Source organism: Lichenostomus cassidix, chromosome 20 (assembly GCF_008360975.1).
Source record: "Lichenostomus cassidix isolate B80296 chromosome 20, HeHo_3.0, whole genome shotgun sequence".
Classification (NCBI taxonomy): Eukaryota; Metazoa; Chordata; class Aves; order Passeriformes; family Meliphagidae; genus Lichenostomus; species Lichenostomus cassidix.
The window spans coordinates 2563024-2579522 of NC_139500.1; the positions used below are offsets into that span (position 1 = coordinate 2563024).

General features: G+C 43.7%; 1 long non-coding RNA gene across 1 annotated transcript in view; it reads left to right on the top strand.

Moving 5' to 3' along the window:
* Positions 1-14636, top strand: part of LOC146428537 (uncharacterized) — a 187761-nt gene extending 173125 nt beyond the window's left edge. Inside the window, exons 3-5 of the long non-coding RNA XR_014856004.1 lie at positions 6151-6282; positions 13754-13867; positions 14139-14636. This is a non-coding gene — a long non-coding RNA (uncharacterized LOC146428537). The remainder of the gene's footprint in view (positions 1-6150; positions 6283-13753; positions 13868-14138) is intronic.
* Positions 14637-16499: the final 1863 nt, after the last annotated feature.

A 16499-nucleotide genomic window follows, 5' to 3' on the forward strand; every position in this document is an offset into this window, starting at 1 on the left:
GGAGGAGATGATATTGCAGGATTTTTGTTATTTGGGACTACAGACCCCACCAAAAGCAGCTCATGGGGTTTTGCCATTCCTGCTGCAAGCTCCACTGGGGATGTTTTGATGCCTCAAGGCTGAAAGTCCTCAGTGTCTCAGAGATATGGGCAGCAAGTTTTAGTCTTTAAATATTTTTTAATAAATAGTTCATCTATTCACCAGCTCCCTGAGGAATTACTCTAAAGCTCCTTATTGCTGGGGATTGGCATTTTGCATCCTTTTCTTGTCTCCCAGACTGGATTTAGAGGATGATGGGACTCATGTTGTAGGGTGCAGGAATAGCAGGAATAGGAGGATCCTGTTCACACTTCACTCTTCAGCCAAAGAAAATTGAGCATAAGGCAGGAATTGGTTCTGCCAAGCATGGGAATGGTTTGGTTTTGTTTATTGTGGTGCCACCCAGGTCCATCTCCAGTCTGTGCCAGACTGGGCCATGATCTGAGCAGGAGCTGTCCTGGGAAATGGGGATTTCTCCTTCCTCCCCCTGAGGGAAATGGGGATTTCTCCTTCCTCCACCTGAGGAGTTACATGACCCAGACGTGGAGCAGGGCAGCAGCAAGAGGGAAAGGATGTTTTTCCTCGCCTCCCTTTGAACTGGCAACTCACATCATCCTTCTGTTTTCACACAAAAGGGTATTTGGTAATTTTGTATTCTATAACAATGACTCTGGTATTTCCGTAGTGATGCATATTGTTATAATCTCTCTGCTTTGTTTCCTCGACATATTTTTTTATTAAAAAGTCTTCCCAGCCTTAAATAAGTACAGAATAAGTGTGGTCATTCTGGGAACATGAGAGGCCTGATTATCTGACCATCAAAGACTGTGCTGTAAACAGGATACTAGTAAACAGGAACTGAACCCCATATGGAGAGTTTGTGGTTTTCTTCAGCCTCTGTTTGTTATGTCTTACATCCTGTTAATTATAGAAAAAGAGCTGGAAAGTTGGAAATAATCTTTTCTCCAGATTATTTCCAGCTTCCCTCCGATAGAACAAAATGCAGTGTGGTGCTGCCTTACCTTGCTTCCTTCAGATGTAAAGCATTAAGACAATTCATTCCAAGGGGATCACTTTTCAAGAGGATTACAAGCAGATCTTTTTTCCTTTTAATTGCAAAATGAAAATTCAGATCTTAGCGTCTTATTCAGGGAATCCTCTCAATTGTTAGCACAGCATTTCAGTGTCTTCTTTGGAGTTTGTTTGAGAACCTTTGATACCTTTTAAAAGCCATTTGTATGACTGGGAAAAATCGTATCTGAGAAACCATCATAGGTGGGTTTTCAGAATGAAGATTTTGTTGCACAAAACAAATGGCAGAATTTAAAGTCATAGTTTGCAAGTTATCTGTGTTGTTAAGTGTCTTTCTAGGTTGTCCATGCATCCAGAGATGTTTCTCCAGAGCTGGTCAAAGCAGTGGGCAGAGCAGGCAGCAAGTCCTGCATTGCCACTGTTTATCATTGACCTTGGATTTACAGAAAGGATTGCCTATCTTTCCAACATGGTGCAGTCCATGCTTCCAATATCAGCAAACAGATTCATGAGCAAAATACTGGAGAGTGTTCAAATCTAAATTTCTCCGTTTCGAGGTCCAATCCCACTCTTCCCTAAAAACCTGCTTTGGAGTTTTGGTCCTTGATGGAGCCAGATCAGCAGAACAGTGTGAGATCAGCAGAACAATGCTTTGTTTAAACCTATTCTTACCAGATCAGACTTTGGTTTTGTGAAACAGAAAGCCAAGATCTGTTTGGTTCAAGGTCCCACGTTAGCTGTGACGAGCGGAAAGTACCAACCACCGCTTGTGTTTCTTAGACAGCCCTGCACCAGAGACCACAAATAAATCCCCTGTTATGTTATTTTTCAGCTCTCCACTCCCAGCGCTGTCTCTTTAAGCTGCTCTCTGATGCCAGCCATCTGCTCCCAATTGCTGAGCTGCTCTTGAGATCTGTAAGGCCAAGTCTGTGCTCTCTGCCCCCAGCAGCAAACTCAGCCCAAATCCCCCATCTGCAAAGCTCCTACCAGCTCTCATCCTCATGGGAAGGAATTGGAAGAGCTCCTCTGCCCCATATCCCCCCAGGCTCAAGGTATTGCAGCACCTCCAGTCCTGGGGCTGCTACTGGGACAGGGAAATAATGCCAGGATTATGGGATCACCAGGGAGAATTAAAGAAATGCCGGGAGAATTGGCTGCTCATGAACAATAAGGTTTGGATGCTCTAAAAATGCTCACTTCTGGCGTAACTCTGCTCCCATCAAACTCAAGGAACGAAATTCCTACCAGCTTTACTAGGAGCAGAGTGTGGCTAGTGCTGAGAGCTTTTGAAAATCCCACTGTATAGCTACACCCACTTTATGTATCCATTTTAATGACATGATTAATAAAATACCAATGGAGCTCCAAACAGTTCTGTGTTCGTTTTCCAAAGCACTTTGACTCATCCGTAATCATAACCAGACTTCCAATTACACTGGATTTTAATTGTTCTCCTTTAAGGATAATTACTAGTACTCTGAAAAAAATTACTATGAGTAGCTGGTGATGAGTAGGAATAGGCATCCTCGCTTCTCTCTGTCTGTTCTGTCATTTGAGTTACGAGGAATGTAATTGGATCTGTGACACCCAGACACAGAGTGGTTTCCAGGATCTGAAAGGGCTCTGTTTCAGTTAATGTGTTAATTTGGGTTCCATCTTCTCATTTGTTCCCCTTTGATCTGTCATTTCATAAAGCCGAAGCACCAGATTATTAAGTGTGTGCGCTTGATTTATGTGCAAGGCTCCATTTGCATGCACATTAATATTTTTAAAGTTTTGGTCCAAATTTCTGCAAGCCATGGTATGGGGTAATACGAGCTGTAATTTCACACTGCGTGGCAATAACTGGTGGGAATAAAATTATCCTGTGATTTGGCTGTATTCACATACCAGGAGCTATTTTCCATTTGGAAATTTCAAATATTGCCAATTGAAATATATCTGTAAGCGAGCTGTAAAGAGAGGCGTTGCATGAGCTGAAGGGCATGGGGCAGGAGGCTGAATCTCATGCTCAGTGTATTGAGATTATCAAGAATATGGCATTAAAACCTCAGCAAGTGGGAGTTACATTTCTATTTGACTGAGAATGGACAACCAGGGATTGTCTCCCCTGGCTGGGAGAACAGTTAGGGTTGGGTTTGCTGAATTTGCTGCCCAAGAGGTTGGATTTGTCATTGTTCCCAGCCCAGGGTTGGCTTTTGGCATGATTGTATTTGTGCTCAGTTGAAGTGCCAATGCCAGGATTCTGCTGCCATATATCCATAAAACCAGATTATACAAATGCAAGGAGGGTGTCACTGGGAAAAACTGGGTCTTTACACTTTTAGGCCTCTGGGAAGTTAAAGATTTATTTTTAATCTGACATTTAGCCCAAAGGGGTTAACAGAGCTGCTAAGATCCAGAAGTTACTGCACTTCTCTAGTACTTTTTAAAATATTTGTGTGATACCTTCAGACACAAAGTATAGAATAATGTAAATATAATCATCTATTCCTTGAAGTTTTATGATAGTAATTATTTGTATTAGAGAAGTATTCTTTTAATAATACTCTTTTTCTTCAAAGTACTCTTCAAAACCCATATTATAATCCATTTCTTTAATTAAAAAAGGTTTCCAGTGGGAAATACTTAGAAATGTGTAATTTTCCTTGTAAAGTATGCGTTCTAGTGATACTTCTATCCATCATGGTGAAATTTCGGAAAATTTCAAGGAAAAAAATTGGGTTACCAGGCTGCAATTCTGCCAGTACAGTGAGGTCTGGTGGAGGTCTCTGGTTCAGCTCTGCCCACAGCCCTGGAGCTCTCAGATCAGCTGGATCTGCCCTGCTCTGTTTGGCAATGCTTGGCTTTGTTCTCTGCTAGAATTCAAAGCCCTGCCTGAGTTCGTTTGATTTCTGGTTGACTGGTTGGTGTCAGAGGTGCTGCTTTGTGTTTTCTCTGAACTAAATCTGTCCCATCACTGCCGCGGCTTTGCAGTTTGGTGGAGACATTTGTGGAATCTGAAGATCTTTGAATTTCCTAGAGGTGGCCAATGGCTGCCTTTGCCTCCCAATATCCAAGATATTATTCCATGGAAAGATCATTTTAAATATGATCTCCTAGATAATGGTTTGGGTCTCCAACAGAGAGATATGGCTGTCCTGCTGCTCCACAGCCTGGCCCATCAGTGACTCTGAACTGTGAAGGTCCATGGTTTGCTCAGAGCTACCAAACATTATCAGATCTGGGGTCAAATCCAGAATTAGATGGTTTTCTGAGTTTCCCACTCACTTTGAAGCCATTGCCTTCCCTCCATTTCATTCCTGCTTCGTAAATGTGCAGCAAAATTTTGCCTCCTTTTAGCTTGTCAGGATAATCTAATCCAGACCTTTCTGGTTTAAATTACAGCCTTTTCCAACTCACAGACTTTCAGAACTGGCTCTCCTTTTAATCCCTTTTTATTTATTTATTTGTATGTATCTTGTCTCAGCAAATTATGTTGCTTCATGTCGTCCTAAACGATGTGGTGCAAAATTAAAAGAAAAGCCACTTTTGTAATGTATCAAAATGTTATTTAAAAAAACCCCCCAAAATGTTTTGCCATTTATTTTGCTCGCAAGTAATCCCAAGCGGCAGCGCGCTGTGAGGTTTTCTGTGAATGCATTTACAATAGGAGCCAACCACACATTTCACTGAATCAACAGGCTTGTCTCGAGATATTTATGACATGAATGTTCAGACTTCTGTTTAGTCAGCCATCCCCAGGGGAGGCAGCATTTTTCGATAGCGCCTGAAGGAATTAGGCACATGTTGTCAAAAGGGTCTTTGAAACTCCTGAAAAATCACCCCAAACACGGCTTTGATGGCTAAGTCATTTGGGGTCTTGCAAACGCTGTGCTGAGTACCTAATTCCCAGCGCAGAGAGAATGGGAATGCAGCACTGGCAGCAGCTGGAGCCAGAGGCAGCACAGCTATCCTCACCCTCCCAGCAGAGACACAGCAGTGACAATCCCATTTTGTCACGGGAACCCAGAAACTACCATTAGCTCTGGATGTGTCACCTATAAAAACATCATTGTCTGTCTGCACGGCTCGCAGGCTGACTTTGTGTCAGTCCCAGGGAGGATGCTGCCCTTCCCTGCCCAGGCAAGGCTGGATGCCTCCAAGCTCCACGTTCGTTAACAAGCTCCTCGTTACTCCCTGTGATTTTTACAATCCGGGTTAACTCCAGAGCAAACAGGAGTTTTCCCCATGTTTGGGGCTTCATCCACAACATCCCTGTGAAGCATTAGCATGAGGATGGAAATTCTGGAGGCATCAGGAGGCATGTTCTGCCTGGCTATGAGGGCAGCTGAGGCTGATGCCAACCTTGTCCTGCTCTCCAGCCGCCTCCTCTCCCCACAGCCCCTCCAGTGCCATCCGAACAATTTTTCCATCTACAGCCAGACTACTTCATCATGTCCTCGGTATGAAAAAACTTGCAAAGGGGGCAACCTTTGATCCCTCAGAGCTTTCAGAAGTGCTAATTCCCTGTCTGGAATATTGTCACGGAGCGGCTGAATTCCAGGCGGCGCCCGGGGGCGAGCGCAGCCCGCGCAGAGCTGGCCCATGTGGAGAAGGGCATTTCTTGCTGGGCTTTGTGCTCAGCCTTTTTATGATGCTTTTCATATGAGAGACTCTTATCATGGTTCATTTGCTTCCATGCTTGTGGTTTTGCCACTTGAGAGCCATTAGAAGGTTCTCTGGTTGGCTCTAAGGGAAGAGCTGACGTTTAGATGGTGAATTATGTGGCTATTTTTTTTGGTGGACTTTTGGTGGTATTGAGCTAGAAGATGTTAAGGCACTTTGGTCCAATTGAGATGGCATTTATCTTGTGCATGGCCACACTTTGTTATTTACACTCCTGGACTGTTTGAAAATGAAATATTGATAAAAGTTGGAATATAAACTGTTGATGATTCACCTTTGCCATAATAAAGGCAGTCTCTTAATTAAGATCCACTACAGTTCTTTTCCAGTACATTTTTTATTATTTTCTTTGATTTTCCAGAACATCTATGCTCTAACCAGTTCATTTTGTTTCTGTTTTTGTCCCACCAGTATTGATGTCACTTGAAGATCTGATTGCCAACATCATAAAAACAGTGCTAGGAAAAGCCACAAAATATTGCACAAGACCCAGAAGGACTGAAAGTTGAAGGATTTCTTGCAGAGGATACATTGTTTTCACTGGTGAGTAGGTGGAGCCATTTTATTTTTCCTGATTACAGTCTAGAACAGCTCAAGTTGCTGTGACTGGAATTTTGATTCTATGGATCATCTTGCTGAAATAATTTGACAGCAGCAGAGTTTTTTCCCCAGGGTCCTTGTTGTAAACTATATGTGTTTCATACTCCATTATTAATTAAAAACAGTTTTCTTCCATTTAAACAATGTAATTTCTCGAGGTGAGAAGAGGGTTTCTATGGCTGATGGTTGTTCATTAAATTGGAAGTAGAAATTGTTTGCATCTTCTGAAGTTGAATGTAAATCTGGCAAAGCTTTTATTGTAAAGTCTGAAATTGGGCAAAACTCTCTGGAGCCCTGAGACTCAGATGAAGTCCAGAGTGGTGGTCAGAAGAGTCTTAAAAGGAGCCAAAGGCAGGAACTTTGAGGAGGAAAAAAAAATCAAATGTTTATTCTCCTCTCAAGCATTCGAGGGGATTAAAATTGCACCCCAAAGTGGAATGTTAAATTCAGCTTTAAATGGGGAGACCTACTGGGCACATGGTTGCAAAGCATTACACAGGCAGCAGAGTGATGGGTTTTGGACAGGAGAGATTATCCCCAAATAAATTACCCACCCTGAACATTTGTACATTCACTGCTTTACTCACTGTGCCTCACACTGATAATATTCTTACCCCAAACATTCGTGATCCGGGGAGAAAAGAAGATTGGGGGGATGTGCTTCTTTTTTTGGTTTTGTGGTCTCCAGAGCTAAAAGGAGTTTATTTCTTTTCTAAGCAATTCAACCTTACCTGTACTCCAACCACATGTCACACAATCATCGAAATCCTGATTTCCTTCACAGGAAATCTCTCTCATTTGATTTTTTTTTTTTTAACTAGAGGGGAAAACAGTTCCAAAGCTCCACCAGGATCCACGTGGGCTTGGAAACGGTGGGTTTCCCACCTGACAGGGTGTGATGGGCATTCCTGTCCCTTCCAGCTGTAGGATCCCAGGAAAAGCCACGTGCTGAGCTCTGGAATTGTGCATCAGGTACAACTTGATGCTCTCAAACCTGTTCAGTCAGGCTGCTTTTGCTCCATAGGCTGTGGGAACAAACAGGAGATTAGAGGGCACAGGAGGCTGATCTCTGGTTTCTGTTTCAAGTAAATATATGAAGGACAAAGTGACAAAACATGTTGCAAAAATTCGGACTTATTTAAGGAATGGAAAGCGTGGATAGCTAGTTAAAGGCTGAGGGAAGGAGAGGAGCAGAAGGCAGTTTAATGACATCCCTCAGACAATAAAGGCCATTTTAATACTTCCTAATTACACTTATTAGTACTCTTTCTAAGGGGCAATGTGGAGTCAGTCTTTGCTGCCTGATCCTACTAACAAAGCAGGGACATTTGATGTCCAGCAAAGGAACTCAGAGGTGTTAGGAGCATTTCCTAATGGAGGATTTTTAAGAGGATTTTTAAAAACAAGTCACTGTTTAAAAGTGAGAACCTGGACTCATGCCCTGGCATTTTGTGGGGCAGCAACAGGACAAGTGACTCTTGGAGAGGGAAAAATGGGAGATGAGCCTTCAGCTCATCCAGGATCTCCCACTCTCTACCAGCCTTGGCTTAGTCTTTCCCTGCCTTAACTTCTTCCAGATATTTGTGCCAGACAAACTTTAAAAGAGCAAAGCAGAAAGTCTGTCGTTTGAGCTTAATACAGAACAGTTTCAACCAGGTATCATCCTCGTGCTTACCCTAAAACTCTCTAAAACATCCTGCCAGTTGCAGAATATATACAAATAACACACACTCATGGGGCTCAGGAGGATGAAATCCAGATGGAGGGGATTTTTCCTCCCCAGAAAACACAGGCCAAACCTTAGTGTGCTGCAGACTGGCACGGCTGCCCAGGGACAGTGCCAGTTTGCTGTGGGAGAGCCCAGCAAACATTTTCCTACACTTTTTCTGCTCAGGCTTCCCCCCTGCTGCCCGAGCTGCATGCGCAGCACACAAAATCTCTTTTACAGTTACCTGCTGGGGCTGCAGAGAGCTCTCAGGGATGGTGATTTCCACGCAGCAGAGCGTGATGGTGGGGATGTGAGCTGGGGCAGCAGCATGAGCAGAACTTGTGTTTATCCCCTGGGCTGTGCAGCCAGCAGCTGCTCCTATTAGCACCATTTGCATATGGCCTTGGCACGGCGTGGAGTGAATCAACTGCTCTCCATGGGTGGGGAGAGAAAATCTGTCTGCTCTCGACTTGCAGCCGTCGCTGTAATGTTAAACCTGCGTTTGGGGTGCAAGAAAAGATTGATTTTAAAATAATGATCTTTTAAAAATAATGATCTTTTAAAATTAGGGGGTTTTAAAGTAATTAAAACCAGAAAGGAGATGAGTGAGGAGTACCTGTGTGTATTCATAGTCATCCAAACACAAACCTCTTCTATTTTTGGGTGCTGATCTCTGCCTCTCCCCATCCTCCCATGTCCCCTGGCAGGAGGGCAGCGTAGGCCTGGAGAAGCAACAAATCAAGCAATTAGTGTAAGTCTTATTAACTCATGTCACACAGCCTGAATAGATTATTGCTTTGCCATTTAATATTTGATTTCTGTGCTGGTACGTCTTGGTCAAAGCAGAGAGGGAGAGCTGGGATAAATGCATGGTGAGTGTTGGGTGTCAGACACTTCTGAGTCAGTTCTAAAGAGGTTTTTTAGGTTCTTGAATGTCTCTTCCAAGAAAGCAGCAAGGGGGTATCAAAATTAAATGAGCAGGTGGCAGATGCAGAGTAAGGAATATTAAATTCTTCTTAACGTGTTCTGTATTTAATCTATAAAACTCTGAACGCTGAAACTTTGGGCAGGTTCAAAATCCAGCAAATTAAAATCACTCAACAGCACTGCCATGCTCCCCACCAGGCAGGACAGCCACCACTGCCCACTGCTCCCCAGTCCTTCAGCAGGGATCCCTACAGCCATCCCTGATGCTCTCAGGGAGCCTAAACAGGTATTTCACAAAGCAGCTTTGAGCCTTGATTAATAAATTAAAGTGATTAATTCATCACTTCGAAATTTTTGGGTAAAAGGGGCTGCTAAGTCCAGCCCCAAACTCTCTTTGCACGATGTGCAGACGATAACTGAGCTGACAAAACTCATTAAACGCAGAGCCTTTATCATAAGGGATAATCTGCAAAAACGTTGCAACACCAAACGTTGGCACATTACCAGCACATCATCATCCTGCTTCAGTTACAGAGCACTGACCCGGTGATAAGCTCCTACTTGCTCAGCACCCAGCTCTCCTGGGATGAGGAGTTAGGAAATTCCCCACTGGCTACCTGAGGTTTTATCCCCAGGGATTTGTGCTGGACTGTGGCACTGCCCCCTCAGTGGCTCCAGCAGAGCTCCAAAAACGCCAACAGACATGGGCAGCACGCTCAAAAAGCTGCTTTAAAAACCCTGTTTCACAATTAGGACAGATGTCAGTCTTTGGAGGATTAGGACGAGCCTGGTCCTCCTCATGCAGCTGATCTCCACTTGAAGGACATAAGGTTTGCTTTTCTGGCTTTGTTGTTACAAGCAGACTTAATTAAGGTCTGGACCATCGATGTTTTGTCACAGAGGGGGCAAGGAGATTGAAGAGGCTTTTGGCATTTTGGAAACATTTTTGTGAGAATCCAGATTTCTCGCTGCCATATGGAAGAGAGAAAAACTAGGTAGATATCCCAGATTTTCTCACAGTAAAATAAAATTTAAGTGAGGAGCTCAGTGTTTTAGCAAAATGGCATTAATAGTCTTATTGTTGAGCTCATAGGGAAATGTAACAAACAGCATTTTCAAGTGGTTTTGTATTCCAGCAAGACTATTTCACAAGCTTGTTCTGAGCACTTATGGAACCCTTTATATTTTCATAGCTCCTGAAAACAAGCAGCTTGCTAAAAAAAACCCCAAAACACAGGCACTATTTTTAGTACTGCAATGTCCAAAATAATAGCACATTGACAGGAACTCCATCAGCTTCAACAGGAAGCCGCAGAGCTTGGTGGTTTATGGTTCTCCTCCAGTTCCCAAGTGGCTGAGCTCAGACAGGAGAGATCCTGGGTGGGCAGGAGGGCTGGAGCAATCCTTCCCCTCTGCTGGAATGCAGCCACTTCTGTGCCAAACCTGGCCTCTTTGACCACCACCAGGGCTTCAGCTTTGTTGTGTGAAATCTGAGTTTGGAAAAAGAGTGTTTTCAACTGGAGCGCTTTGCCCTTTTTACTCCTTTTTTACCCTCTCTTTGACTTCCTGGTGAAATCTCTCGCTGTTCTTTCTCCCATTCCTGAATCCTTTTCCCAGAATTTTGTGGCAGAGGGGAGAGGCTCTCTCCAAGCTCTGAGCACCTACTGTGGCATAAAGATATCTGCACGGGGAGTGGGGCTGACACACCATTCCCATCCCTGAGCTGCCATCCGAGCCACCTCTGGGCAGCATATCCATTCTCACTGCAACCCTGGTGTTTCTCCCAAAATGTAACATGAATCCAGGAGCAGCTTTGTTGAACTATAATCTGGGTCAACAGTGTCTGCTGGGTTGAAAGGTCATGCCGAAACCCCATCTGTTTTAGCTCTCCGTTGGAACCATGAAAGTGCTTTAAACTTGAGATGTTCTGTAGCATTCCTAAATTATCAGTAATGTGTAGTGACACCAAGAACTGTGGTCTAGAAATGCCATGTTTCTCTCTTTTTTTTTTTTTTTTTTTGATCTAACTGGGTGAAGCATCAGATTTAGGAAGTAAATTCAAATCAGCTGGACATAGGTCAGTGGCTATGTGGGGAAAGGACGGTATGGTAGGTGCCTCTGGCCCATAAAAAGCCTGTCCTACTGCGATCTGGCTCCAGGGCTTATTAAATACCAGCCATTTTTGACTAGTAAAAGACCAAACAAAATGTGCTTTTTCTCCTTTGATGATTAAAATCAGCCTGGAGTGAGTGGCATCATTTATATAAACACTTGCTTTTATGCAAGCGCTGTCCTAAGAGATTAGAGCATTGAGTGCTTCCTTGTAAGGCTTTTCCACTTTCAGGTGAAAGCAAACAAAACCTATAGATAGAGGGACAGCTTCACTAGGCCAGGCTGCTCAAAGACTTTTCCAACCTGACCCTAAAAATTTCCAGGGATGGGACAGACAGATTTCCCTGGAACTCTTCCTTGGGATGTCTCCTCCTCCCAGGACACCCTGCCAGACCTGCCTTGGCGCAGGGCAGTTCTGTCCCCATGTCCCCAACACCTCCCTGACACTGCGGGTTTAAAGGGACTATAAACCAAAGACCACACTGGTTCCTATTATTTATGGCTAACTCCGAGACAGTGACACCCTCGGTGACCTCCTCCTGTCACCTTTAACCTCTCAGCCCTGCCTGCTGCCTCCCCATCCTGGCGCAGCACAAAGATGAGAACCAAACCCCTCGCTCTGGAGTGCGGCGCGGTAATTGGGCAGAGTCACGCTAACGACGCGGAGACGGGTCTGCAACTGATTATGAGGTTTTCTTCTCAATTAATTGTCAGAAGCAAAGGGATGTTTGATGTTTAATGTCGTCTTCTTCTTGCTGAATGCGTTGCCTTCGCCACCCATCCTCAGACACTGGGAATGGGCAGAGCTGAAGGAGGCAGAGCTGAGGAGTTGTTGGGGTGTTTGTGTAAAATCCATCTCCAGAGTTCCTCTGTAACACACAGATCTGTAGGGGAACTTCAGGTTTGTTGACAAAATAACTCTGACATCTTACTTGGAGGCACTGAATTCATCCCAAAGCAGAGTTCAGGGTGGGAGATTTAGCTGCTGTGTGTGTTCTCTGGGCCAGGAGAGGGAGGATGCATCCCTTGTGATGGTGAACGTGTCCTCACAGATGTGTCTGTGGACACTGGGAGACAATTCCTCTGTCTGAAAACCTTCCTTGGAGCTGATGTTTCTTGGTGTGGTCTGAGCTCAGGAACAGCCCTTTGGCTGTCAGGAGTTTATGAAGGGGAAAAGAAAACAAAAACAGAAAAGGGAAACGGCAATGGCAAGGAGATTAGTGAGCATTTTAAAAGGGAGAGGAGTCAAGATGTGCTCTGTGTGACAGAATGGCAGAGATGTCATTTCAAGTGGACCAAAAGGACAGTTACTCTGTAAAATCTTCCACTTTTGGACTTAATTTTTAATTTTAAAAATTGTGAAAACATCAGCAATTTGTGCACTTTTTGCCTTTTACAAAATGTCAGATTAATCTGGTGTTTTATAAATTCACAGGCATTACAAGGTGCAGGGCTCTGGCTGTTAATTTTGGAGAGAAAGATGAAGTTCAGCATCCCAGGGCAGCTCAGTGCTGCCGAGGTCATTGCAGGAGCATCATTCTTGTTTCCAAAGCAGCATCTCCAGGCCAGTCCTGGGGGAAATCCTCATCCCAGCCAGGTCAGTGCCAAAATCTGTGCTTCTTCCTCCAGCCTTGGTGTTTTCCCTAAGGCTGCTCAGCACTGCTGGGACTGAAGCACAACTCGAAATATTTGAACCAATTGCAATTCAGCAAATTACTGACAGAGCTCTGATTTTAAGGCTTTAAGAATTCCTGGCTCCCAATCCTCTGCTGTGTCCACAGGTGGAATTGAGCTGATTACAAAAAATCTCTGTGAGGTTCATTATTTTAGATGTAATGTACTGAACTTTTAGGATGAGGAACTAATGAATAATTTTATGAAAAGGTAAAATACAGATCAGGCTCTTGTAACATGGAAATTGCCAGAGATAACAAGAAGATAAATCTGCACTAGACTGTATTTTAAGTTAAGAATTTCACCAATCATGTAAGACAAATATCTTAATTTGTCCTCTTTTAGAAACAACACAAATGCCATATTTCACTCAAAAAAAACCCTAATAAAAATGTATTTCAGGTATTATACCTCCTTTTCCAGGTTTTTATAGCGAATCTCATGTTAATAACAGTTTACATTCAGTTTAACGATTTTATTGCAGCTAGAGGGGAGGTTTCTATATTTATGTTAATCCACAAATGTCAATATAAAGCGAATAATTGGGCAATTTTTGATGTGCTGGGTGAACAAATGTGCTGAATGGAAAAGATCACAGTAATGTGGACTTTGCTTTTGCTCTTTTTTTCTTGTTAAAAATTAACAGAATGTTTAAATGTGCTGTCAGGTTTGATTTCATTTGCCGTGGAAGTTTAATTCACTTCTTGTCTTATCCAAAAGAGTTCATCCTGCCTTTACCTTACTGCACGTGCAGCTTCTTTTGGATGTGTCAGATTGAGCAGCTGAACTCACGAGTGAATTTTGGAAAAACTGGGCAGCATGAGCACCCTGTGCCTCATCCTGCCCTCCTGAAATCTCTCCCTCTCCTTCAAGCACAGAAGATACCAGAAAGCAGCAAAAAGCAGGGAGGAATTCCACATGAAAACACCACCACTGCAAGAGGTGTGCAGCCCAATCCCCCAGAATGATGGATAAAATTATCTGTTCTTTCAGGTTTATCAGACAGATCATCACTTCCCAGATCCCAGGGGGATAAGGATGAGTTCAGCTTGCATCTTCCTTCTCAATTTCTGCAGCTGACAGTTAACTTCCAGTTGGATGCCTCGTGTAAGTAGACACAAAACGGTGTAGGAGACTTCATAAAAAGTCCTTGGTATGAATTCCTGTGGGCATTATATAAGGAAATATTGCCTCAGCTTTGTGTTATTTTATTCAGGTTGCAAGCAGGAATTAAAATGTGTGGGGAAAGGAGGGAGAAAGAAAGGCTTTTCAGACAAAACCGGGGTGAATAAGTTAATTTTCTCACTGGAAACAGGAATTTAGCATTTCTGGCCTTGCTGAAATTTGTTACCTGTTTGAGACAAGATTTTTCATGCAGAATCTTCTATAAGAAGAGAGACTACCAAAATGTGAGCCCAGCATCAGGAGTTGCTGACCCACAGCTGGAGGTGCCAACGTGTTCCTGTCTGCTCCAAAATTCAAGGTAAGAGAGATGCTGCAAAGCTGCATTCAGCTCCATCCCTGCTGTTCTCTTTTGGAAAGGAATGAAAAAACAAAATCCTGGACCTCAGAAATCACCTCTTTCAGCAGATTATTTCTGCCTTTTCCAGGAGTCTCAGCAGCTTCTGTTGGAACTGTTCCACTAAATCACTTCCTTAAAATAGTCACCAAATTTGGGGAGATGATAAAAGGTGGATTTCAACATCCCCCCTAGGCTGGATGTCCCCCCTGCCTTGTGCTGCTCTAACCACTGACCTCCAGGAAAAGGGAATCATCTCCCTGGGTGGGGAACACCATCATGGAAAGAGTTCTTTCATTTGACATTGCAGAAATGGCATTTTTAGTGAAAAAAAAAGGAGTTTGCCTGGGTCTGGTTCTTAGCACACCAAATCAGCTGCCAGGTTTGGTGTTGGGGTTGAAGAAAAGTCTCGACCACAACCCTTGCACTGCAGAAATTCCCACACTGGGGTCTCCCACCAGCAGCAGTAACAGATGGTGAAGGTGGGACAAGTTTTTCCCACCTTCTCTGCTCTCAGGACGTGGTTTGGGGTCAGATTTTTTGTCTTTGCCCTTCATGTTGATCCAGTTGTGGCTGGAGAAATTCACAGCCTGGCTGTGCTGCCACACTCTCGCTGTCACTGCAGCTCCTGAGGCTGTCAGGGAGGCTGACGTGGTTTTTTGGGCTCCCTGTGTTTGTCAGGGAGGCTGACATGGTTTTTTGGGCTCCCTGTGTTTGTTATCTCCCAGCCTGGGCAGGCAGCACTGCAGGCTACACACTGAGGGGCTTCAAAACTGAGCCTCAAAGCAAACACAGTAAATTCAGGCACAGCATATGCAACACATCATTTCAGTATTTATGTTTGCAGCCTCCAGCTCCGGTATCAGAAAGCCTCGGAGATGAGTGCAATAAATAGCAAATTCACAGAGGAGTTGGCAAGATTTATTATGCTTATGATTCTGCACGAATAGTGTTGACAGAGTTCTTTTGATGCAGAGGTATTTTGTGTGCTCAGATCACCGAGGAGAGCTGGACTTGGGAGGATTTGTCCCCAGCTGAGGCTGGATCTTTAGGTGACTCTAACTCTTAGTGTGCTGTGATTTAAACTCTGCCACGTGCAGGGGCTTTGTGTAAATCACTTTATAGTGATTTTGTGCTGCCCTTCTGAGACAGCAGACCCAGCATTACCTCTTTGCCTGGTGTTGTATCACTGCAATTAAATGATAATCATTGCTGGTTATGCAGAATCCTAAATGTGCCTATTCAAAATCCTAAATGAGGAAAACATCCCGTGGAATTCCCAGTCTGAGGCTTTGGTACGAGAAGCCATGGAATCAAGGGGAATTTTTTCCCTAATTTCAGTAGGAGCTGGATCTTGCCCAAAGTGCACAAAGCAGCTTCCCACACTCCAGAAGGAATCCAGAGGCATATGGTTACTGTCAGGGGAACAGGTGGATCTTCATATGGTTTGTAGAGGAGCTGGAGACAGCTTGTTGCATTTTGATAAGAAGGTTATTCCAGGCAACTGGAATGGTGTAAAAACAGGGAGAAGTACAGCACAGGGGAGTAAAACACTGCTGAACTAAAGACTATCCCAAAATATTCTGTGTACCAAACTCCAGTGCATAATTTCATAACGGGATCCATTGTATTTTTGCCATTTGCAAAGTGAAGGCAATGAAATATCATTTAAAAAATGAAGAATCCTGTGAATATAAGAGAATTTTGTAACTGGAACTCCTTGTTTATACATGCTCAGCAATTAAGGTTCTGTGATGCTAAAACAGAAATGTTAATAATTTGGGAATGCTAAATCAGCACCATAACATAGTTCTAAAGATGTGTTTGGGAAGGTATCAGGAGAGATAACCAAGCCTTGTTGCTGTTATTTTAGCTGGGGAGTAGCTTGAGGAGTCCTCTGAAGTATTTATCTGATAAAATTGCCAACCCCAAGGAATGATTTCTGTGTGAGCAAGGCAGTGTGTCTCCCTGAGAAGGTGCTAACCAGGCATTCTAGTTAAAAAATCTCGAAGAGAAAACCCAGCAAAGGATCCTTTCCCAGTGATGCTGAGCTGGCTCAGAGCTGGCTGCAAAGATGCTCTTCTGTGCTACAAGAAAAATTCAGGATGCTTGTCTTCGAAACGAAATTTTCATTTCATTCTGAGGCTTAAAGCTTTGAGCTAAGTGTGAAAACAGATCATCCAGGGGATTTCTGGCTGGAAGGGAATCCGTGCCAGGCAG